Genomic DNA, 27,490 nt, shown 5'->3' with positions numbered 1-27,490 from the left:
AGGAATTAATAGAGCTTATTGTGAAAGCTTTCTTACTCGCTCCGCTTTGCTCCAGTTTAATATCTATAGCGAGAAATCACACAATCACAAAATATGACTCAACAACCCTCTCTCGGGGGTTGACAATAAGGGGAGCCTACAACCTACCTACTCTACACTACACGAATACATTCGCTGTTAAAGCGATAACTTCTGCGGGACTTGAAAAGCCCCCAGTAGCTCGTCGCATATGTTCTCAGGTTCTGCTGTTCTCTGCTGGGGCTGGCTGTTGAAGCCGATGGCTCGCAAGACACCAACCAACAGGCTTGCCAGATTTGTCTGAGCTCTAAAATCACTGCATTGTATGCAAAATTTAGAAAAAGTAAAAGAAATATCTCAAAAACTGGAAATCAAATAAAAATAAAAAGAATACGGAAAAAGTTCATAAATTAATAAACACAGAAAAATTAATATTATTGCACTTTTGAAAAATTGTCCTAATTAATTAAATGTAAGAAAATATTTCAATGTACGAGGGAAATTTGTTTCATCTCAATCATCTATTGATCATGAGTATTTTTCAAAGAGTTTGCAACACTTTCCAACCTACAGCTATTTCGGCAGCTGTCAAGTGATTTATTTTTAGTTTGGTTTGACATTTCAACACGAATGAACTGACACTTAAACAATGTTCAAAAAAATAATCGAAAATTGGACCTCAAAATTAGACTACGTCCAGAAATCATAAATAAATTAAAATTCAGAAGCATATTGTTTGAAACAAGTAATTTTCCCGTCAATTTAAAAAAATCATCTTTGTTTTACACCCTTTAAAAACCCATTATTAAAATTGAAAGCTTGGAGCATATTTGGGGTTGGCTAAAAGTTATTGCACATTCTTTCTTCCCATGGGAGTGAATTTACAAAACATGAGAATGAACACAAAAATAACAAAATAAGCTTTGAAATCGAAGCTAAATGCATCAAATAATGAAAATGACAGATATATTAAGTTTCAGGCGTTTTCTTCTTTTAAAGTAAAATGGCTTCTTTGCAAGGAAAAATTGAAAAATAAAAACAAAACATTCAAAACTTGTATTGCAATTTCTGGAAAAAAAAAATCGCGCGTCTCACAATATATAAAGTATTCTGGCAACCCTGAACCCAAAAAGCAAAACATCTTGTTGCTGTTTTGTATTGTGTATCTGCTTCTGTTAGCAGTTACCGCCGCTCCAACTTCCCTTTCGATTTCATTTTTCGTCCGATGATTTTGAGCTAAGCTATTCTCGCTCTTTCCTTCGCACCACACCACGATTATCATCTGTCAGAATGTATCTAAGGATATACTAAAATGTCAGAGAGTATCTATACCCATAATAAGCGCATACTCGACAAAATACCAAACCAATACTGAAAAACAAAACACCACCAACAAAAACAACAACAATAATAAAACAATATGTTTTTGAAAAACCATCCACATATGTGCGGTGTTTTCTTCTTTTCTTCTGTGTTTTGAACACATTTTCTGATTTTTCGGCAACACAACACCAACACCAATACACGCGCTGCAAAACTGATTTTTCATCTACGTGTGTGTGTGTGATTTTGTTTTAGTGTTGTATCGGTGTAGTATCTGTGTGAATGTCGCTGTCGTCGCCGCACACGCTATGGGGAGTCCAAATCGAAGTTTAAATTACATTTAGAACCATACCGAAAGTTTCCGTTCTTGAATGCATATACGCACTCTGTTTGTCGTCTCGTCTCGTTTCGTATCGTCGGCCGTTTTCGTGACGGAAAATTTTTCAAAAATACACAAAAGTGAATTTCAAACAAATTTAGAGATAGCAGAGAAAAGTTTTTGAGCGACAAAACTGTTTTCGAAAGGATCATTCTAAATCTAATCAAATATCGTTTTAACGATAGAAAACAAAAAATAACCGTCATCAACTTTCGAAAACGACGAAAACTTTCGGTACTTATACAAAAAAAGAACGTCGGGGAATGTTTAAATGTGATTTTTAAAAACATTTCTATTGGACGCAAATTAACGGTATAATATTAATTTTATGCATTTATACCAACATCACACTGACCAATGACCGCAACAGTCGTGTTATCATTATCACTTCAAGTCCGCATTGTAATCGATAACATTTTTATGTTTAAGTCTTAAAAAATTTTAATAAAATGAAATCGAAAGTGATAATCATGAATATTTGCGCGCCAAAGGACTTCAATTAAGTGTTTCAAAAAAAATTTAAAAAAGAGCGAGAGGAGATTAAAATCAATTGCTATATTTTATCAATTTTTTGTTCAAGTGCTAGACAAAAAGTCACAACAAAAAAAAAAAAAAAAACGATAGATATTTATTTAATCAACAAAAACAAACCCAATATAATAAAATTATTCAAATGAACCTTCAAGTAATAAAAGAAACAAGAACTCAACCTCAACTTCTACTTCTACTTCAACCAGCTTTATCTCTCGTCTCCCTTGTTGGCAAATTAAAATTATATTCACACAATAATAAATAAAATAAAATTAACAAAAAATAAAAAATAAGAGTGTTATCGCAAAAGCAACACATTTTTTGTATTTTTTTTTTGACAATTTCTTCTTTTTTTATTTTTTGTTTTGTTATTGATAAAATATTTTTTTAATTTTTTTTTGTAGACGAAACAAAATTTGCATTGTTGAAATAATAAAAGAAACAGAAAATTAAAAGATTATGAAATGAATAAACTAACTTGTTGAATGTGAGCATCGAGCTGAAGAAGAATTAAAAAACAAACAAATTTTTTATAATAATAATTATGTGTATACAATGACTGCGATGTCAAGACAAATTTATTGTTATTAACAATTAACAATTATGTATATCAAATAAATTGCTAGGCAAGTGACTGCAACTGTTAATTAATTAACGTCCATATTTTGTTAATTTAACTTAACAAAATACTATACAACATAAAGTTTTTACAACCTAGTACAATATTGGATACCATAAAATATTTATAGACAATTTTTTGAAGAAGAATTTTTGTTCTCACTAAAAAATACATTTACGGATAACCGATTTGAACATTTTGAAATAAAAAAGGTAAGTTTTAGTTGAATTAAAAAATAAGTAAATAGAATTTCAAAATTTTTAAAATTTGAAATGTTTGAAGAGATTCTTCTTTTTTTCAAACTTTTCTATTTGATCAATAACAACACTGATGGTTTTTTTTTTGAAGTTTTTGTATGAAGAGCTGTTTTTTTTTTAATTTGTGACTCAGTATTTGACTTCTGTTTTTAAATTTTCGAAATTAAACGACTTTAGTTAATGTTAGTATTAAATCAAGACATTTTCTATGAAATTGACAAAGTTAATGTTGAACTTGAAATTGACCGCAGCGGCGGCGGAAAGTCTGGAAAATTTTGCAATTGACATATTTTTAATTTGACGTTTGATGTTTAAGGATTTGGTTTGACAACGCCACTTGAAACTAAACGCAAGTTTACATAAGGTTCAAAGCTTGAGTTCTAGTTCAATTACTCTTTTATATTTTGACAAAGATCTTAAAAAATGTAATTATAATATAGGCTTTTTGATGAAAAGTGAAATTAGTGATCAGATTTGATCAAATTTGTGGAATCACATTAATGTTTCATTCAATTTCCTCTCAATCTTCCATCTTTCAAATGAAATTGTTTACAAATTTTTATATACTTAAAAAATTATTGAGAATCTAATTACCAAATTGACTATAAATACTTTTTTTTAACTAATATAACTTATCTTTGTTGGATAAAAGTATATTGCTTAGAAAATGGGTTTAAATGTTTGTTCTATGCACATCAAGTTCAATATTCTGCATTCAAAGAAATTTATTCTTCAAGAAATTTTAAAATTTTTGTTTTTGACTTGAACAGACCATTTTGGTCATATTTTATTTTTAGAAATCCAAATTTTGAGTACACACAATATGAATTAATATTATTTACTTAGTCAGTTTAAGAAAGTGCATTTACTCCCAAACATTCCGAAATGGAAAATAAAATAATCATCAGCCAATGTTTTGAGAAATTTCATAACAATTCTTCGCTGGTAACACTTTTTTTGTTGAAGTTTGAATGAATTTGTAGAGAGATTTGGTTTACTTGTTTTACAAAATGTAATGTTAGAGTAGCCTTCTTCCTTAGGGACCTTAAAATGAACCAAAAGACTAAATTCAGAAGAATTGCTTAGTAATTGAAAATACTGACTGTGTAATATTGAAATGAACTTAAATAAAGTTGCATTCAATTTAAGAGAATCTTTTGTTGAGGGATTAGAAGTATAGACAATTTTCAAATTTTGAACCTTTTTCAATTGGATAACTACTAATTCTTTAAAGAAAAATGGTAAACTGAACGCATCTGAATAGTGAAAGTTCGTAAAAAAATATAAAACAAATCAAACAAAACTTTAAACTAAGTAATGAAAGTATTTATTGAAATGTCAAAAATAGTTAAAGCAAAATAAGATAGACAAATGACATTAGGTTAGGTTGGGTTAAAGTGGCTGTCCAAGATGGAAACGGACACTCTTAGGCCAGCTTAATGGCCCATTGTGATACTACATTAATCTTAAGGCTTCCTCCTAAGCTCAATGGAACCAGTTTGAGTGCCTTACGAAACGTGAGAGGCATTACTTCGAACAAAATTTCGACACATCTGAATTTTAGTGAATAGCTTTATTTAAACGTCCTTAAAAGTGTTCTTATTTTGTAATGGAGCAAACATTTTGGGAGAGGATGAAAGGGACTCTAGGTAATTGTTTTGATAAGAAGTTGAAGAAATGCGTTTTAGCTCATCTAATTCTTATCAAAAAGGATTTTGATACTTTTTTTTTAGACAAGTTAATAGATGTGGAGAAAACATTGGTGCATTAAGTCAAAAATGTAACAAGCATATTTTTTGGTATGGATTTTTTGTACTGTTTTATGTCTAGATAAATATTTGTATCAGAGAACCAAGTTTTGGAATGGTACCGTCGGCAGACGAAACAGGACCATATTGAAATTAATGTTTTGTTTATGAAATTAACTCAGGAAAAAAGCTGTTTTAGAGGCACAGAACTTTCAACAGGAATAAAACAAAAAAGATTTTTTTTTAAAATTTAAAATTTGAATTTCTGTATAGGAAAGATAATCTTATGGCATTCAAATATTCCATCGTCATCAGCTAGCATGGACGTTGTCTAATCTGGGAATCCAATGACGATGAATTTTCCAAAATTTGGGGCCATGTGTCGGCGATCACGTAGTAAATAATGTCTTCCAAGTATTAAACAATTTCAAACTTATTGGTGTAGACAAGCAACATCACAAATACCCACAGAAAATAGCCAACGGGCTATTTTTCGAAGGCCTGCTCACGGGTCCCTAACGTAAAACTCTGTAGTTACCAAACAAGATGTGTGATATTTTGCTCGAAACCTCCTCGTTGAAGCCAAGCTCCTGCACGTCAAGGTTCTTCAATTCATGAACAAAAACTGATGAACAAGACTGTAACGTTCTGGCCAGTATCGTTTTTAAGTACGGACCGATTGGTTCACTAACCCATAAAAAACACACAGAAGTCATTTTTTGAAAAAGTTAAAGTGTCTCAAAGTGCACTTGAGGATCACTCTGAATACTACGTTTCCATTCAACGAAAAGTGAGCTTCACCGTTTCTATTCGACCAAAAGTGAGCCCCACCGTTTAACAAAATTCGCTAATGAGCATTTTAACCAAAAGTAATCTTGTTTGACTGAACCTAAACCTTCCTAAGTGATCCTTTGGCTTTAGTTCTTAAATTCTCAATCAAATCTACTTGAATGAATTGGCAGCTGACAAAATAGTTGCCAACTTAAAGTTCTATATCTACAAAAAGAGCATAATTTTTGAATACTTACTTTTTTACTAATTACTAACAAAATTGCTTAAAATGTGAAGGTTAATTTTATTAATGCATAAATAAGTAAAATTGTTTGTTTCTAGAATTTCTATTGTAGTTTATTCAACAATATTTTCAAAACGATTAAAGCAACGAAAACGAAAAGTTTAATGGCTTACTAGTTATAAAAGTTTTATTTCTAACCCGCTTACAGAAGTTAGCAATCTTCCTTAAGTTAACAGTTAAAGAATAGTTTTTCCCAGAAAGGTTTACATTGCAGGAATTCAATTCTCCCAATTTGAATACATTTCCACCCTCACAGCAATTTTTTTTGTTATGTTGCCAATGAAAAGATTTATTTTTCTTCTTGACTTCACATGTTGTCAATATAAACTTAATTATAATTGAAATTGTTTATAAATAAATTGCAAATAATACTTTTTTGTATTAATTTAATTTAATTACTCGTCTGTACGTTGAATTTATTTCTTGTTTTGAATATCGTGCGTTTTATGTCACAGCTAATTAAATGTGGGAAATTGATGATGCATCGAAATATTCAAAAAATAAAAATAAGAATGTTTTATAAATAATTTATAAACATACATAATGTATGCATTTTAATTAGTTTCACTGTTGATAAATTTTCATTTTCAAAAAAGAATATATTTTTCCTTTAATTTATTTTTACATACACTTAATCTATTAATAAGTTTATTTAAAAATAAATTACATTTTTTATTATTGTTCTGTATTAGAAAATTTTAAAAGTTCTATCGATAAGAATTCAAATCCAATAATAAACATTTGAAGACATTTTTAATTATTGAATTTATGTTTTAGCAATAAACCAGCATCAAATAACAACAATATCTGTTTTCTTTTTTTTTTTTATTTCAAATGTCAATAACTCCAAAACGTGCTTGAAACTTTTCACCTGATTTCATAGTCAAAGATCATGTTTGCTAATTCCTTTTGATAAGACATTTTCAAAAAGAGAGACACTTTTGTTTTCTGTTTGTTTAATTTGTTTTTTTTTTTTCTTTTGAAATATTTTGTTGATAAATTTTAATAAAAGAAGTGTAATAAGAACAATTGTATTTTCTGTTCATATGTCACTTTATTTATTTATTTATTTGACGTCACACCACCACCGTCGGTCGGCTTTAACACACCTTCCAATACAAATTATGTAATTTCTTAAGATTTTTAAGTACAACTATCGGCAAATTGAGATAATAACAATTTCTTAGAAATTCCCTTAAATCAATAAATTAAGATAACAATAGTAGGTATTTAAGTTAATTCTTGTTTTAATGTTTTTTCCATAAAGTATCTACATAAATATATACATACTTCTACCTAGAATTATTATTATGTCTATCAAATTCTTATCACTTGCAGATAAAACAAACCTAAGAGCAAAAATTGATAACATTGTTCTTTATCGTTATCGGTGTGAGAGGCAAAAAAAAAACAATAAAATAAATAAATAAAATTATCTGGTTATGCAAAAGTTGGTTTCCCTTTTAATTATTATTATTATACATATTTTTTTTTTTAAGAATGGGAAGTATCAGACATATTGAGAAGCTTATAATAATTCTTCTCTTATCAAGCCAAAATGAAGAGTGAAAGTTGTAGTGTTGAAATGTGGATGGAATATTGAGGTATTAAATTGAAAAACAATTTTTTTATTGACTTATTCTAGTGGAGCGCAGCGCAAGAAGAAATAAAATGTTTTTTATTACGTTCTGCGATTCGAGATCAAATAAATTCGTATTTTTTTTTTGTCTACTTTATGAAAATGATAGTGAAGTTGAAGTCAAGGTTAGAGAACCAAAAATGCGTTAATAACTTAAACATGGAGGTACCTTTGAATTTTGGCGTTGCTGGAATTATTCTTATCAACAAAAAGTTCGCAATCTTTTATTTATTTTTTTTATTTTTAGTGAGTTATAATAAAACTTTAACAATTATAAATAATAATTATGTCAAAATATAATCAAAAGACTAAACTCTATATTTTATGGTAATTGTTATTGATTTGGTCGTGACATTTTTTTAAAGTAAGATAACCTAATTTTTTGTTTTAATATAGTCGTACTTTCATTGAGGATCATATTATCCTTTTCAAAAAATTTTAAATGCAGGCATATTTAATCAATCCAACGAACGCGAGGATTTGCGATGGTAATATATTCACTTTCTAATATTTGGCTTCTCGTATTAATCACTTGTTCGTAATGTTTTTTTTTGTAACTAATGTGTAGAGTTCTTATTTTTCATATTTAGGTATCGGACAGTTTACCTTTGACCTCGATTGTCAAATACTTTCAAGTAAAATACATTTTTTTCAGCCGCACAACAAGAATGTAAAATACTTTACTGAACTCTTTTTTCCTAGTCATTTTGATATTGAGAATTTTTTGAGCATTGTGCACAGTTATCTTCTTTAAAATTAATCCCTATTTAAAACATACTAGCGATTCTTTTCTGACAAATGGTATTCAAGAAGAAATAAAACGAATATAGTTTAATGTTATGGCCAAGAATTTAGCACTATAATAAAGATAAGGGGTTGTCATTACGTTTTAAAATTCACTTCGGATAATTGGTCAAGGCGGCTGGCTCAATTATATTCCAGCCCAGCCGAGAAGTCCAAATCTCGACCACTTTTTGCTTTACTGTCCACTTTGGGCCAGCTGTGTTTGAGTGCTAAATATTCTATTCTAAATCGTTCATCGATTCGGACTTACCTTCGAAAACAAGCGACTTCACATAAACCCACACAAAATAGTCCAGTGGTTTTAAATAGCACGATCTTAGAGGCCACAGCACAGGCTCACAAACGCTAACCAAAAGTTTCTTTTGAAACAATTGTTTGTTTCGTTTGCTGTGTGGTTTATCGCGCAACCCAATCATTATTTTTTACGATTTGCAAAAACTGTTCAACTAAACTGAGAATAAACCAAGTGACAGCTGTCAAAAAGACCAATTTCGAAAAAGTATTGCCAGATTGAAAACCAAAATACCCGGATCTAGTATATAGCATGTTAATAACTAAGCTGTGTCCACACTAGAACTAAGGACCATATCCGATTAAATATTTTGGCACACCGAACGTGTTTTATAACCGTATTAAGTTTATTATTTAAAACGAGACGTTAAGAAAAAGAACGCCATACAGAATTCTGTAGGAAATGTGAATGTGATTGTGACTGTCAAAAAATTTGGATGAAAAACTTTATTACTATCATTTTGTTTACTTTGATTTGCATAACACCAGAAACGCCCTGCGTCAAACTAAAATTGTTTAAAGCGCGTTTAAATCCCTTGTTCAATTTACAACAGCATTATAAACGCGCCCTTTGTTACCGAATAAAGTATTTATTAATTTTATTTTATTTATTAATTTTTATGAATAAGGAAACGGTGGCACGTATTAGAATGTGGCGGTAAAATACGGCACTAAAACGCGATTTATTTGTCGACACTTTATAGAATCTTATTCCTACTGTTATTGGATATTTATGGATATCTGACACTATCTGATTAGTTCGTATCTTAATTATTTCGTTCATTAGAATTCAGATATCTGAATAAGACGGTTCATAAGTTTGTTATCAATTATTTTAACATTTATAATATGTTGCCATTTTTTTTAAATAGCATGGAATGAGTAGAATGGTAGAAAACTTGATAGCAATTAGGAGTAACATGTTTTACGAGTAATATTCGATCAGTCCAATTTGTTACTAGTTTTTCCAATAAATCCGGGAGTATTACATTAACGATGGTTTGAATATTGGTTTTAAATGCTTAAGAGTTGCTGGTTTGTAGAAATAAACCAATCACTTAATAAAAGGCACTTTTATACAACTTTTACGTCGCCTTGTTTTAGCCAAATGTATACAAATCGTAAACAAAAAAAAGTGCTCTATGAACTTCTCGCACAGATTAATATTTTCAAAAGAGAATTTGCACAGTTAGGAAAAGTTGCTCTGGTGTTAACCGATTTAAAACGATAAAAAAAGGTTGACATAAAAAAAACCATTGATAATTTTCATTTAGTTAAAAAAACACCCTTTACTGCCTGGAAACAAAAGTGTAAAAAATAAAAACTTACCCAAATTAAGTCTCCAAAAAAAAAAAAATCTAAACGTACATAGATATGCTGAAACATTAAAAAAAAATTACAAAAATTAACAAAACTATTAAATATTCACTCCATTAATACTAATCTTTCAGTTTCATATTATAACTTTTCAAAATTGCATATCAATTCATTATTATCATTATCAATGTTTTATAACTTATAAAACTGATAAACCAATGACACATGAGTGATGATAAGAACATCAATTTAATTTGTATAATTTTTTGTTTACCTGATTGTTTTACAGAAATTATACAAACAAACTAACCTACAGCAACAAATTTTATTTTTCTCATTGGAATACAATTATTTTCAGCTACTTCGTATGTGTAAATAAGTTTGTAACTCTATATTAAAACAACAACTGTAAATAATATTGTAAATGCTTATCAGACAATTAAGCTTTCTAGAAAAAAAAATATAATCATTCACTGCGCCAGCCGCCGCCTTTAACGTCTCTAATCTCTATCTAATCTTTTGTTAATTTACAACCTACACCAATTGTTCAATTATTATTACTGTATGCATTGTCTGTAGTTTTTCTTTTTGGATATTCTTTTTATTTGTATTGTTTTTTCGTTTGTAAAAATATTCAAATGCAACATTTGATAATCGCGCACCACATTATCTTTTATTCGCATTCTAAAATTTTTCTTTAATTTCTCTCCGATACAAAACAACATTGTCGTAAATTACAAGTAAAATTACAACAAAAAACCATTAAACGTTCTTTGCACGCTTTTTATGGAAAATTCCAGTAAAAGTAAAAAAATAAGTAATAAATAATTACAGAGACTTAACAAAACAATATCAAGAGACAAGTAACATTGTAAATTTGCATTCTAAGGTACAATTAAATTGTTAATAATATATCATCAAGTTTAACACTACAGAAAAAAGAAGACAAATTTGCGATAGTGGTTATCAGAACTTTTATAGTTCTTCTACAAAAGTTCTATTAAAATCAACATAGGGGAAATGAAGGGAGGTCTCTACCCATAGTCCTGGTGTTTAATGAAAACTAACATGGGTTTGTCATTGTATTTCTTAAGAACAGTCAAAACATCGTATTTCAATTTTGAATTTTCTAGTGTCAAATATGTATTAATTGATGACGATTCTCTCCATTTTATTTTGAAGTTAGGTTAAGTATTTAACTGTCAATTGAATAGCAAAGGGTGTTTAGAAGAGTTACAGAGCTTTTTAATGGAATAGAACACTGACGATGTTTTGAAATTGACATGAAATTTGCTTACCTGGAGCTCCAATTTTTAACTACTTTTTCCAACATTTGTGGCTGTATATCGGCGCAATATTTTGTACTTAAAGTAGGCAATCATTTTGGGCTTATTCCTCCTGTCAAACAGTCCTAAATCACACTATTTTGCAGACCAATTCTAAGATGACAAAAGCAGTTAACGAAAAAGTCAATAATCATGGCTCTTTAGCTATCACAACAGCTATCACTGTAACGTTCTGGCCAGTATTATTCTTTAAGAAGTTTGGGATGTATTTAAGTGAAATTTGACCGATCATGGATATTTTTGTAGGAGCTTGGATACAACTTCTTTACTTTCTAACCTTCAGGCTTCCTTCATACTCAGTGTAAAATCACGAAACCTATTGTTGAGCAAGTGAAGGCATTGTCGCTGTTTGTTTTGCAGTACATTTTAAAAAGCAGCTGAAGATTTCACACTCGATAGATTCGGATGTTTTTAGTAAGGTTGATTTCAAAAAGATGTCAAAACTTATCAGTGGCTTAAATTATTCTACGGATTTTAACAGAAAAAAATATCGTATTTAGAAAAAAGCTGAAGGGCTGTTTTATTAACGAACTACCAAATGTCAAAATCAACTTTGTTATGGTGTAAGCTCAGCTTAAAAATTCACATAAATTATGACCTTAACTGCTTCAATATAAAAAATCTCTTTACGATATCAACTTAAAACCTAAATAATGAACCACATAGGGCTCTGATACTGTTTGGAGGCATTATAAAATTTATAATCTGAATCTCGCAGAAAAAACAATCAAGTGATGAGAGAGTTAAAAAGTCAAGTTGAATGGCATCATTTCTTTGAGAAGATTATATTATTATTTTTTTTGATAAACTATACTTTTTTGTATTGCTATTGTTATTATTATAATTTAAATTATCAATAAATCAAATTGGTATTTAACTGATATTATATTCGTATCATATAATTAAGAAAAAACTACTTTAACTTTGGACTTTGCATTTGAAGTTTTTACATATCTTTTTAGATCTTTTATAGATATAGGTACCTACATACCTACTGAGTGATCTGATAAATTAATCGTATTTAATGTTGTTTAATGAATTTTCTTTAATAAGATTATAAGTGGTATCTTCCTGTTCTGAGGTATAAATACTAAATTGTGTTGCTTTGAAAAGTACTAACGTAAAATTTTAGAAATGTTTATTTACTTTTTTAGTATTTGTCAATGAATAATAAAACAATTGGTTTGATAATAATTGTGAGACATTCCCGTTTTCATTATTACGTTATTATAATTTTATTTTGTAGACATAGCTTTATTTTTAAGGTAATTTAACTGATTAAGATTCTTTTTTAATAACACGATATTTTCAAAAAAAAAAACATGTTTCTTGCGAATTTGATTATTCGTCAAAATTATCAAGTTTATTGTTGTATTGACTTTTAAATCAAAGAGTAAAGAGGAAACATTTTGGTATAAAGATAATATCGTAATCATCAGAACTGACAAAATATGGTATTTTTTAATTTTTTGTTTAAAATAAATATTTATTTGGAAAAAATATTTACGAAGTTGTAAAGTTAAAGAAAAAATTGTGGATAACATTTCCTTCAGAAGTTTTTCCGGTGAAATTTAAGACTTGATAAATCAGTGCTATCAGAAATATCCAGACTCATTTCTTTCTCGCTTTTAATATATGCAATGAAATGACGTCTAAATATTCCTGGAAATTTATTTTGTAATACCAAATTATTCCGAAAAAAAAAGACTTTGAACATCTTCCACACTTGAAATTTGCAGAAATTCGAAATGTTTTCATGACTGATAATTTCCAAGTTTTTCTTGGCTTTCCAGGCCGCCTTCTACCTTGAGGTTTCCATTGAAAGCACTGCTTTGGCATGTTGTCGTCTGGCTTCCTATATGTATGGCCAATCCAGCGCCACTTTCACTGCGCGATGTCAACATCCACTTTTGTTTGCCCAGCGCTGAGTTACAGTTCATCGTTAGATATGGTTTGTGGCTCCCGGATGTTCAGGATGTAACGTAGACAGCGGTTAACAAAAGTTTGCAACCTTCTCAAGATGCCTGCAGAGCACTTCCACGTTTCGTAGGCATATAGCAGCACGAATTTTACGTTGGACTCAAACAACTTTAGCTTGGTACGGAGCGCTATTTTCCTGTTCTGTTCAAGGAAATAACACTATTGAACGATAGTTTTCTCTATCACAATTATTGTCAGTTGATTGTTTATACATATTTTCCAAAATGACCTTACAAATATAAGTTTAAAAAATCCAACAATCTTTATTCTCCACGTTTTTGTCATAATACAAAAAAAACAATAGGACTTCCAAAAAGCATTTAATTCCTCAAAACAAAATTAAAAGCAAAGTTAATTTCCATAATTTTGTGTCATCTGCACTTACAAAAGAAATGAATGTCAAAACAATCAAATTGACATTACCTTTCCCTGAATATTGAATTTATATCATGGTCAAGTCAGATGTCAGAGAATTAAAAATCAATGAACCTGTGCTGCGGTAGAATCAAAATGAAGTTTCTTTTTTTTCTAATTACCATAAACAATAAAATCACTTAACCATATTCCTGTCCTAGTGCAACTCTGTCCCAGTTTTTGAAATTGTGTCTTCCTTTCATTCGCTTGATCGATAAAAATTGAAAAGAAAAAAAAAACAAAAACAAAACAAAAAGAAGTAGAACTAACAAATTATAATAATTCCAGGTCTAATAGAATAGACTCCGTTTGTTTTTTTTTTGCAACAATAAACACCTCGCCTTCTCAACAAAACTTCACCCTTATTCAACAAACTATGAAAAACATCTTACTCCCAGCTCACACGAAGTCTTCTTCGACTCTTCGACTATACTTCATGTTAGTTTCGAACTTCGAACATGACAAAATGACATTTGAATTTATGGCATTATAATGCTGTCACAATCTGCGATTTGCTTCTTTTTATTTAATTTATGCGCTCAAGTTTTTTTTGTTGGAAAAACACAAAACAAAATAAAATAAAAGAAATTGTACGACGAGTATCTTTTTTGTCGAGGTCGGTAATGTGGTGAGAATATTTAAGCAATCGTCTTTTAACCAGATTAAGGCAAAATTGCCTTAAACAAGAATCAAGAAACGTCAGAGTGTCACCCACCACAAAAGCAAATGCATGAACTTGTCGTCTTCTTATAATATACTTATGTCAAGTTCAAAGTTGAATGATCAACTTGCCATTGACATATGGAGCTGCCTCGAACTGGAGCTGAAGCTGAAGCTAAAGCTGAAAGTTGATGCACAGCACATTGCATAGCACAGTGACAGCTCACCACTGTGCTTGGCTCCTAAAAGCCCAAAGAAATTCAATGAATGTTTCTTTTTTATTTGAATATTGAACTCATTTTTATTTCCCCTAATGGCACAGAAGAATATGGAATATATATTGTAAGTACTATGGCGTTTCCGGATAAACTTGAAATCTGCTACGGCGGCGGTGGCGTTACTTCTTTATGGGACATGGCAATGATATTGGGTGACAACAACAAGACGACAACCAGTTCTTACATATAGGTATTCATTTTGTTTTTGATGATGTTAAAATGAGATATACGATGCCTTAAGAAAAGGTTAAGGATCCCTTAATCGGATCATTTCAAAAAAGGTTTCAAAAGACTGATATACCTAAGGGAGAATGGAAAGGAATATAATATTTTATATCTACTGAAAGAACATTGAGGGTATAATTAATGGGCTCATAAAAAGTAATGAAAGTGATGATAAATTTACTTAAAAAGCTGCAGGAAATAATTTTGAATAATTTTTTAAGGAAGGATTTTTTTTGATTAGTTCATTTTTGGTCAAATTTTGTTTGAAATGTTGGACATTTAGGAACTTTTAATCAACTGTTTAGTCTCGTTTTTAAGGTGAATTTAAATTATTTTGAAACAACTATTTATTCACTTCATTCTTTTAAATACAAAATTAATAAAAAAAACAATGACATTTTTTAACAATTTTTTCTTTTTGTTTCAGGATCCATCCACAAAACTTCCTTGGACCAAATATCCAAATAAAAACCTTTAAAAAAGTATATTTTATGAAGGACTTTAAACATTAACAAAAAACAGGTAATTTAATAAAACAAAAGGCGTTTCATTATTATGATTTTGAAAAGTTGAATTGAAAAATTAGAGTTAACTGCACAAAACAATGTTTTGTCGTCAAAGATATTTGTCCAATTCTTTTTAATTATTCTATAAAAGTTTTCATATTAAAATAGGAAACAATAAGCGAATGGAGCGCAGTTTAAACATTTTGAGTTTGAGAGATTTTAATCAAACATGACATTACGATGGTAGAGAAGTCGAAAAATGTGGGTCCGGTGATTTCGTGTCTGTTTTCTTCTCTATTGCCTAAACCATTGGGTCGATTGAGTTCAAACTTGGAAATTGACGATTTAAGCAAATTCAAGTGAGGCACCTTTTTCAAATTTTTTCAAGACCAAACTTAACAGAAGTTATATAACATAAATGTTTTTTTTTTTTTAAATCGAAAATTGAAGTTTTATCAAACAAGGCCCAATAGGTTTTTATAAAACTTTCTTCAAAATTTGTTGTTTGATAATTTAGCTTATTTAAATTTAAAAATTATATTTTTGTATTGTTTCAGAAGAGTACTTACCAAAGAACAGTTGTTTTATTTGGGAACTGTTAACCCATTGAACAATTTCTTATATTTTATATTAATGTTTGTTGACCTAAATGTCTATTTTTTTTGCATCTTTACAAAATATTAATATTAACAAAACGTTGTAAACATATTTGAACGAAATCTCAAATTTAAAATAAATATTTATCACGCATTGGCTACACACATCGGTAATCAGACCGATTTTAATGTACGGTGTGGCAAGATAAATTAAATTATGTCCAACGTTCAGCTTGCCTAGGTATAAGCGGATCGCTTCGCACGACCCCATCTGCGGCACTACACACCTTACTCTACTTAAAACCTTTTCACATATTTAGAAAACAAATAGCTGCAAGCTCTGCTATTCGCCTCATTGCTTCGTCGCAGTGGACTAACAACAACATTGGCCACTCCGTAATTATTAGGTATTTAGAATCAATTCCAAAGCAAGCAGAGTACACCATCCCCCAACTGCAATTCGACAGAAATTTCCAGATGTTTATACCTCCCAGATCTTTTTGGGGGTATAGGACATTACTGGAAGATGGCACCATTTTTATACAGATGGTTCAAAAACAAAAGAAGGGGTTGGTGGAGGCGTGTACTCTGAACGACTGAAATTAAGTCTCTCATTCCGCTTTCCCAATCATTGTAGCGTGTTCCAGGCGGAACTTTTGGCGATAAAAGTAGTGTTTAAAGAAAACATCTGATATCCATATTTTCTAAGATAGTCAGGCTGCTATCAAATCTCTGGACTATGTCTCTACAAACTCTATAACAGTCCATAACTGTCGATCATCTCTAATGGAAATGGAACAACAGTTTAATATTGACCTTTGCTGGATGCCGGACCATAGAGACATTCGAGGTACCTGTATGGCAGATGAACTCTTTAGGAATGGTACAGCACAGCCCATCCTACCCCGTTTGACTCTTACTGACATACCAATCGCTACTTGTAAACTGTTGCTAATGCAAGACACTATGAAAAGGCAAACACCTGGTGGAACAACATCACCACCTGTCAGATCACAGAAAACATCTGGCCAATACTAGATTTTAAACGTTCAAGGTGATTGCTTTCTCTAAGCGGATCGCATATAAGCTCGATAATAGGTGTCATAACCGGACACTGTCTAAAAGAAAATGGATTAGACCAATTTCTTTATTTTTTCTCAAATTATATAAGTACTCCAATTTTCAGAATTTTATTTGGAGGTTTAATTTTTGTAGAAAAGAAACTAAGAGTTGTTCCAAGTGTAAACAACACAAACATTTATTATAAGATGAAATTAGTTAAAAGTCTATTACTTTATTAAATTTTATATTTGTAAATCTGAACTGATTTTTCTAAGAATTCTGTAAAATTTTAAGAACGATGTTTTGTTTAAAAATAAACTATATAAGTTTAAAATCAATGCCATTTAATAAGTTTAATTTACCAGTGACATGGTGGTTACTGCGTTTTAATGTCATGCCAAAAGGTTTTGGGTTCAATCACGGGTGCTGCCTCTTGCTTGGAATTGACAAATTTACCAAGAGTAATTCTTAGTTCTAGTTCATACACGACTGTAGCACCACCTTAAGTAATTCTTGTCATGAAAAAATGCTTTCTCAAATTATTCGGCTTAAAACTGTAGGTCCCCTCTATCCCTGAGAACAGAGGGAACACCTAATTTATTTATTTTTTATATTTAATACCTTTATTCGTTCTTAAAATATTGAAGTCTAAAATCAATTCTATTTTTATTATTTATTTAATATTAACGACGATATTTTTTACAAAAGATAGTCGTTCCAAAAATCATTTTTTACAATTTTTAGGAACATTTTTTTCGGTTATTTAGTTTTAAAAATAATACGAGTTTAAAAAAAAGTAACACTAAATGTTCCATTAAATTATTCTTATGTCAAGTTTCTTTTTTGATTGTAAGATATTTGTTATAGCAAATAAGAAAATGTCAGTCAAATTTGATAGTTAATAGTTATGACGTCACAATTATTTACAAATAAAATAAAAGATCAATTTTGAATAAGGAACAATTTTCCAAGATATTTATGTTTTCATTTTATGCTCTTTACCTCTTAAGTAGAGCGTTATGACATCATCGCTGATTTTTCCTTTATAATCCGCACAAAAAGTTTTAAAAACTTACATTAATACTTTAATAAAATAATAACAACGATAAATACGATTAACCGCTTATATGAGTAGAATATTCCTTATATATATTTAAATCTTTTATTCCGAAGAATAGAATAAAATACGTTGAGGAAAATTCTACTTATTATTAGGTATACCTTTTCTCTCTCGAAAACTAGAAAAAATCTAGGTGAGAAAATGATTTAGGTGAAGTATGTTGCGGTATCACCTACTACACATATCCTTTAATCCAACAACAACAACCATACAATACAACCCCAATGAACGGTGACACAATCCAATGCAAAAGTGAATAAGAAAAATGGGTAAAGTGTATTTTTTTTGTAATAAAGAGGAAGGAAGGAAGACGAATCCTCACAATAACAACAACAATAACAACAAAAAACGGATGTGAATGTGGTGTATCCTTTTTTTGTTTTGTCTTTCAAAAGATGATGTCCTTTGGCGAAATACAAAATTCTACATAAACCGACTTAACTAGTATTTTCTTTGCTCTGCTGCTGCATTTTTGTTATCCTTTTGTTGTTTTTTTCTTCGCAGGATTTTCCTTTTCCTTGCCATCAGTTGTGGTTTATTAGATGCAAAAGAGATGGAGAAGTAGCCAAGCCATCAGCACTTGATGACATTTCACCTTGTCGAAATGATGGCAAGTAGATTCTTCAAAAATTGTGTGAAACGTGTAAAGTGCAGTTGACGAATTAGGTACACACCTGACGAATTTGTATGTAGTCTCAAAGAGAGAGAGAGAGAGAGATATGTTATGACAACATAGAAAACGATTCGGACTAATTACTCCCTTTTGTCTTTTTTTTTGAGAATGAAAGATACTTGATGAGTAATGGTTTGTACCCTTAGTATTGACAAGTTTGTCCTCATTTTTGAATTTTGAACTATAGAAGAATAGAATCGAAAAGGAGAGTTGGAAAGGGAGTTTCTTAAAAGCCATATAGTTAAGTATGTCAATTGTCAATCATCACAACTGCATAAGTAAACGAAAAAGGACACAAAAAACACCCAATTACAAGTCACTTCACAAGGCGGAAATTTAGGTATGTCCTTAAATTCTTTAACTTATGAAAAAGAATTGTTATCATCGACATAAAAAGGCTTTGTTACTTTCGATGTTCCAATTCCAGAAATTCAAATACTACAAAAAGTAGAGAAAAGTTAAAATATGCTTACAAGTGTTTATTTTGACAGTTTGTATCTATTTCTGTTCTTAATTTGTTCATAAATAATTCGTATTTTAAGGGAAAAGCTGTTTTTAAGAAAAAGGTGATGTGCAATTATTTATGGATGACACTGTATTTTATGTTCAAAAGTTTTGCTATGGTAAACCATTTTAATAGAATTCTACATTAATTAAAAAATACAAAATTTATCATCTTTTGTCTATTCAATTATATTGAATCCCGTAAAATTAAAATTCAATAAAAATTCCTCTGAATTTATTTGGTCCCTCGACCTGGACCAACCAACAACCAATCAAAGAAAAAATATCTTTTAGCCACTGTAAAAAATGTATCTTTGACAACGGTAGTAATTTAATCAAATTTTAAACATTAATTCTCATTATTCAGGAATAAAAAAATAAAAAAGACACGTAAAAAACCATCTCAAATTAAATGACAATCAATTTATATAAATATCCTCTTCCTTAAATTTAAAAAATAAAAAAGAAAAAGGAAATCACACAAAATAAAATTCAATGTTTTCATTGGAGTAAGACCTCACTCCCTTCTGCATCATGACATCTAAGTTAACCAATTCAATATTATATAGAGAGGATCCTTTCGTATCCTGGCATCCTACACATTTAATATTATTCTGTTCTGTGTTCTACTTCCCACATATCGTTACTTTTATTCTTTTTTTATGTCTCATTTTATATATTGTAAAAATAACAATTCACCAGGAGAAAAGTTGAAAAAACAAAAACAACATCCGAAGGGCAATGAAATAACAACAAAAACAGCACAAAAAAGACACAAAAAAAAGATCAAGAAATCCTTCACCAAAGCTTTGGCTCCTTAGAATGATTATTATTATGATAAAGGTTAGGTGGGAGGAAAGATTTTTCTTCTTCGTTCTTTTTTCTTTTGCATTTCTTCATCAAAGAAGTACTTCTTTTCTATCAGTGTTTCTTGTGATACCTGAACTTGAAAAACACTCATCCTGTCGTTGTGATAACAATATAATAATAAGTCCTTTCTTTCAAGGACTTGTTTTTTTTTTGTTAAGATGGAAAAGATATTTTTTTTTTATTTTTTTAAATTATAGTATCGAATTTTTAAGGGAATGTGAGAGGCTTAAGTGATGGAAGCAATTTGTAATTTCTTTTTTATCAAGAAGTAGTAAAAGTCTTTTTGAATATGTGGTTTCTCATTTTAAATAACAAAAAAGATATATCATATCCTTGTATAACTTTATAAGTATATGCAAAATACATTTTTAATGATGTATGATTTTAAAGATTATTTTAAATGTTACCTAAAAAATCGGAGCTGTTGTTTGTAATATGAGAATATTTAAACATTGGAACGTCTTTGATAATCTTTTACAAAGGAAAAGAGATTACATAAGTCTTCTATTTTTTGTTATAAATTCTATCATACATTTCCAATAAATCTTATGATAAAATTTTTCTTTGAACTTATGAATACATACAACATAATTCAGAGTTTCAAATTAAAATAATGTAAAAAATCTTGTATACAAATTATTACAAGGTTGGAGAAACCTATTTCATTTATATAAAGGATGTTGTTTTAGTTGGATGACATGTTTAAATGGTTATTGTCTATGGTTTCACACCTGAGAAAGTCAAATCGTGTTGACATTTCTGTTCAATAGTTCTTCTTAATTTTTTAAACGCCAGAACAATGCCGAAGATTGCTTTAAATACAATAAATCTGTTGTCGAAGTTCCTAGAACACTTCTTTCATTTTACATTGTTTAATCATCTTTGGTAAAATGGAAAGTCTTTTTTTCAAAATCAGGAAAGAGTTGCATTCACGGTAAATGACGAAAGACTATCAATCCGTGATAAATGATTTTTCTGTCTAAATATTTGTCAGCCCTTTGTTTCAGGAATACGGTGTAAATTGTGTAACTTGCCATCTGCCATCTTGACCATCAATTTATTTGCTAAATCAATTCGATAGATAGATAGATATATAATTTTATTTTCAAAAAGATCTTACAAAAAATGAGTATTGTTGGTTTAAAATTAGTTTTGACAATAACTTTAAGTTGCCTGTTAAAAAGGAAATTAAAAAAATATATAAGCTTAGTAAGTTAATTAAGTTACATACATCTGTTATGAAAATTCATTTATAATAAGATTGCGATATTTAATTGACGCTTTTAAGAAGTAATATATGTTTGAGTAGTAGTACCCATTAAGAATGTTGAGAAGTTGAGAAAGACAAAGCATGCCGTTGCCAATAAATTTTCTTCTGTACGTTTTGAATACTGGGGGCAGGTTCCAATGAAGTGCATGGTATTTTCCGATTCATTATCATTACATAATATACATATTCTATCTGTATCTCCTTGGAAGTCTCTTCAATTGATATTAAGGAGCCCGCAGCGAGCTTTAAAAATTATGGAAATCATATCACGTGAATTGGAGTCATCAAAGTAGTTCCGTATGCCAGAGTACATCAAGTTGCAATATTCATCGTGAAATTGACTCTGTGTCGCACTAACTGTCATTCAAGTAGATTCATGTCAAAAGAGAAATCTGACGAACATCCATGGAAAATATCCAACCATTCCTTAGCCCAGAAGATTTTCTTGCTTATAATGGCTTTCGATAAAATGTTGGGTAATCTATTATTAGGAAGATTTAGATTTCGTCTTATGAAAGAAAAATGTAGCAGGAGGGACGAAAGAAAACCCTTCGGTTAACCTGTTTCAATGTAAGGCGTATTATCGCTCAGTAAAAAGCATCTTTCCATGAAGAAACGCTGCTAATTTTCGACTTGGTTGTATTCGCGGTACCCCCAAAAACAGTACAACATAATAGCTTTTGAGGCGGCAATGTAAGTGGGCGTTAATTTGAAGATCGTCTAAAACAATACCGATTGGAAGTTTCGCATGAACATCATTTAAAAACAGAACGAAAAGAAGAGAACTTAGCACACATCCTTGACGAATACCTTTCTTCGTGAGGAAAAAGTCTGACAAACCCAAACCATCCCAAACAGCTACAGTCCTTATAAAGAGACTTTGTAGTAGCCAGTATTTTCGAAGATATTCCCAGAGTCGATAGCTTATAAATAAGAGCATTCCTGTCAATGCTATCGAAAGCAGCCTTAAGATCGATGAAGAAAGCGTAGAGTTTCTTCTTTTGGCAGAGTTAAAGTTGAATTATGCATGAAAGCAGTTTCAAGAATCTCAGTGAATAACTTCTGTATTTCTTCAATTAGAGATGGACATGCATTTTTGAAAAAAATCTATTAAACTAAATTTAATTAGTTGCATAAACTACGTAGCTTTCGGACTTATGTATTAAAAAGTGGAATTTTCCCAAAAAAATAACTTAAATTTACCAACAATATTTAGGATAATATGAACTAGTTTAATTTCGATCGAGAATCGAATACAAAATTTTACCAATTTTGCGTAGTTACTATTTTTTGTAGATTTCATTTTGCATGTCTTATATTTCTATAAGATGAAATAAGTATGATTAGGTATATTAATTTTTTGAAATAAATATTTGAGTCGAAAATCAATTTTTACCAAGTTTTAGTGAAATTTATATCGTTTGTAAAAATTTTTCATTATCTGTCTAACAAAATTTATTTGAATTCGATATTTCTACTGGTTTTTGAGATATGGACTACGAAAAAACTTTCCGTTCACACGCACGCACAGACATCTTTCAAAAAATCTTTTATTTAGACTGTAGAAACGTCAAGAAATGCCAACATTTTCAATTCGACAAATCGGATTACAACAACTTCCTATGGGAATTTAAGAAAAATGCCATGAAATTATTATTATAATACAGTCCAATAATTTGTATTTCTTTAATTGTTATTAAAAGTTCTTAGGCTCTTGAAAAAAACATACTTTTTATGTAAAAATCTATGTTTGAAAATTTCAAATTCTGGCCATAGCTTTCCTTAACCTTGAAACTTGTGTCAAATCAATTTTTTCAGCGTGCTAACTATTTTTTTCGAAAATAAATAATTTATCTTAAAAAGATATTAAAGTTCTTGAAAATCCTTCAAACCGGTCAAAAAAAAACTTCAGACCTGTCTACAAAACAAAACTCATATTTGTAAATAAAACACTGCTAAAAATACTTAAAACTATATTAAACTATTAAACTAAAGAGAACAATTTCCACCTACAGCTTTCAAAGTAAAAACTAAAATAAATTTAAACAAAAATATTACGTATACGCCTAGGTGACCCATGAAAATTGCATTCAAATACTTTGTCTATGGCATGGAATTTTAAACCACATAAGGCGAGACGAAGAGAACGAGAGTTATAACTTGTCACGCATATACATATATTCGTAGTCGGCCAACGCAAAACAAAAACCACATACAACAAAAGAGTTATCCCCGTCTTTATATTCCTTATCCTTGTTCGCTTATTTATTTCATCCTTGTGGTTTTATAAATTACTTTAACTTCGAGCACACACGCAAAATAAATTTCCTAAACACACACAAAATACCACCCCAAAAATTCTCAACTCATCCTTTTATTCAGTTTTGTTTTGTTAAAAAATGATTTCAAATTACAATGTAGGCTTCTTTGGGAAGACGGTGGAGTATAGTGGGGTTGACATTAGTTCCTTTCATTGTTTCTTCTGATTAATAACAGAATGGCACGTTTTTGTACATCGACGGAGCCAGAACCAAAGCACTACCAACACTAAAACAAAGCTTTTTAAGAGCATCTCTTCGATCAAAGTTGTCAACCTTTTGCAGACTTTGCCATATCAAAAGATGTTAACGGTAAGGGTTAAAAGCAAAGGTGTTGGCAGCAGAGCGCATATAACCAAACTTTAATTGATTTTCGCTTTTGAGGCTAAGTTCTTGTAATCTTCATTTTCATTTAAACTTATACCATTTCAAAAAAACATTCAAAAGGCTTTCAAGAGCAGCAAGTTATGTGTGCCACTCTACATGTGCGCCGCGCCGCCGTTAGGATATAATTTTGTGGTGAGAGCTACCCTTAAATCAGACGACTTACCTACCCCGATTACTGTTGTAGGGGATCATAAATCACAATATTAAGCACACATAACAACACTGGCTTGACTATAACTACTATTTCAGTCGTCTTTACATAGTCTCGTAGTCGGAGCAGTCCACAAAACTGCGACTGTTATTATTATCGGGTTGGGGTAGTTAAGGGAAAATGGAATGAATATAATTATTGGAATAACCTTAACCTTGAAAAAAGTATACAGAGGGGGTTGTTTATATGTTTGTTTGTCTGTTTCTTTTGGTTTGGTGGATGTGGTGTTATGCAAATGAAAAAGAAATAACCACACACATAGAAAACCTTGTTCTCTCTTTGTTTGCCTTTTTCTGTATGTTATTTTACGTGGACTAAACTTTAAGGGTGAGAAAAAACGATGAGTTTGTTTTTGGGTTGTTTTTTCCTTTTTCTCCATTTTCGAATGAAGGTGAATAAGAAAAAAAACCTGGGCACATGGACGGACACCATACTGCACTTGGATATCCTTGAAATAGCCAACGTAGGAAAATGAAGCACACATGTGAGAATCCTTACGCCCCACTTCTTCCAAGAAAAAGTCTTTTTTCTATCCGTATTGTATTTATTGTCCTCATTGCGAACTTTCAAAACATAGAACATCTTTTCTAAATAAAAGAACACAAAAAAAAATACTTAGATTTACGAATAAAAGTAATAAAACAAACTTGAGAATTGTTTTGGTTTTAAAATAAAACACACAAAAATCTATATGAATACAATTTAATTCTAAATTTATAAAATTTTTGCTATTTTTCGATTTGTCTATTTTCGTGTCCTTTATTTCTATTTTTTTTTTTTGAAACATATATTTCTATTTTTTCACTGTGATGTTGGGGGAAGTGGCTGCAGTGAGGGGTTCTTAGAACCTAGCAAGCTACTATAGCTACATCATATAGTATAGCTAATGGGTGTGTGCCTTTGCAAGTGACGTGTATCTGATGGTGTATTCTTGGGTATTGGGGTTTATTTTTATATGCGAGACTTTTTGAAAATGATTTCATTATGAGTTGAATATTATTATTACATTTTTCTTTTTGTAATTTTCTCTCTGCATAGGTATAGTGACCCTTAAAAAGGATAATTTCTTTATTTTCTGTCTCTCTGTGGGAAAGTGAAGTATAAGTGTTTATTTTGCAAAGGAGGGTTTTTGAAGAATTGTTTTGAAATGTTGAAGAAGTTTTTAAAGGAAAAAAGGTTTTTTCTTTTTGTTTGGGTTATTTATTTTCAGGACTTTTTAATCGTTGAGGATTATGACTTTTAAATGGAAACATTCTTTCAGGATTTTTTCTACTTCTTCATCATTTTAATAAGCTTAAGAGTTTTTGAAAGCAACTATACCTTAGCATTTTTTTCATAGTGTATAATTCCATAATTGGTTCAACAGATGTTGTAAAATTTCTTAAAACAAGAAATTATCATGTATGCCTTTTAAAATTGCAGTATGATATTTTTTGCTAAACAGATTTTAGTAGGATTTTAAAAAATCGGACTTTTTAATAAATACAAAAATGTGTTATCAACAGTAATTTTTTTTGCATAAGTTTGAAGTCAATATCTGTCTGAAGATATTTGGGTCGAAAATAAAGTCTTACCAATTTTGAATAGTTTTATTCTTGTAAGGAAAACTTCCAATTGAATTTTTGTAAAAGTTTTAATAAATGTTAAAAACTATATTTGAATAAATTTATAGTCAATGTCTGTCTTTAAAAGGATATTTGGGTCAAAAATCATTTCCATTAATTAAAGAATTGCGTTTGTATAAAAAGTTGGCAAAACAAAAAATGTAATTAATGTTAGCAACAATAGTCTACATTAAAAGAAATAATATTTGAGTTAAAAATGACTTAAAATATTTTAAGTAATTTTTTTCGTAGACTTCAATTTAAAATAAAAATTTCCAATTGATTTTTCGAAAAGAGAATTCTTCGTAGTTTAAAATATGTCATTCTAAAGCAATATCGTTTCTTGCTCAAAAAATATTTAAGCCCACAATAATTTATCCATATCACCTACTATTGACCTTAAATGACAGAAATGTCAACATTTTTAGTTTTTTAAATCTTACCGAATGCAATACTTTTGTTTTGTTGGAAAATTTATCAATAGTGTAGTTGGATTTTACACGAATACTAAAAACAATAGCCACAGTATGCATAGTAGAATCTTACTACGGATGGGTTTCAACAATTATACGAGTCTCGAACGGATCTTATGTGATTCCGTTCTCAAATGTTGGTAAGATAGATATTGCATTTGTATCTCGATGGCTGTGTTCGTTGAGTAGTTGTACATTTGGAACCATGTGTTTTCTATTGGGGAACGAAATCAGTCTGTTACTGTCGATATTATTTAGTTTTGTTAATGAAAATGGACTAACTGAGAAGTTATTGAAGTTACTGATAACTTTTTATCTTCTCAAAACTTTTTTCCTTTTTTTGGTATTATTATTCTGATAAAGTCTTCCTTCAGTTGTACCAATTTTTTAATGCAAAAATCTGGCTACTGCCGATGGGTTTTCTTGAGAATTTTCTACTATGCTATTTATAAAATGCCAAAAAACACAGGTAATATCATGCAATAGGAAGTAAATAAATATTTATTTTAATTGTAACTTCAAAAAATAATAATTTAAGCCGATTTTTATTTTTGTCCTTAACTTTCTTGAAAACAAGTTTTTACGACATTTACATTCATTTTAATGTTATGGTCAACTTATTATTTCATTAAAGGTCCTTTGTAAAGAAAAGGATTTAGAATTCACCTTTCCATCTATTAATATTTTTTGTAGCTGAAGGCATTAGGTACCCTTTTTTATTTTAGAAAACAAATTTTATAATTTTTTTTAATAAACTCAAGGACATTATAAAATTAAATCCGATGAAATATTAGGTATTTTTTGTTTGTCCTTTATTTATATATATTTTGTTTCCCTTAAAATTGTTTCCTCAAAGTAAGCAAAAAGAACATCCGCCTTTATTTTTCTTCTTTTTTTTTCTCTGATTTTATTAAATAAATAAGAAATCGAGCACGTGGCTGGAACATATCCTTAGATTAAGGAAACAAAAAAGAAAACCTCACCATCACCAC

At 29.9% G+C, this 27,490-nt stretch overlaps 1 protein-coding gene across 21 annotated transcripts in view; it reads left to right on the top strand.

The window, feature by feature from the left end:
• Positions 1–27,490, top strand: part of LOC129951679 (myocyte-specific enhancer factor 2) — a 200,042-nt gene that overhangs the window by 146,975 nt on the left and 25,577 nt on the right. For 18 of the 21 annotated variants that reach the window (XM_056063956.1, XM_056063949.1, XM_056063942.1 and 15 more), the window contains one exon: positions 15,332–15,426. The gene's annotated coding sequence lies outside the window, so the exon portion shown is untranslated. Of the gene's footprint in view, positions 1–1,680; positions 2,033–2,128; positions 2,314–2,655; positions 3,083–15,331; positions 15,427–27,490 lie in introns of those variants that run through there. The other 3 variants (XM_056063945.1, XM_056063943.1, XM_056063946.1) reach the window with 3 other exon arrangements.

The sequence above is a fragment of the Eupeodes corollae genome, chromosome 3 (assembly GCF_945859685.1).
Source record: "Eupeodes corollae chromosome 3, idEupCoro1.1, whole genome shotgun sequence".
Classification (NCBI taxonomy): Eukaryota; Metazoa; Arthropoda; class Insecta; order Diptera; family Syrphidae; genus Eupeodes; species Eupeodes corollae.
Note: the sequence above shows the minus strand (reverse complement) of the source record. Positions and strands in the feature narration are given on the sequence as shown.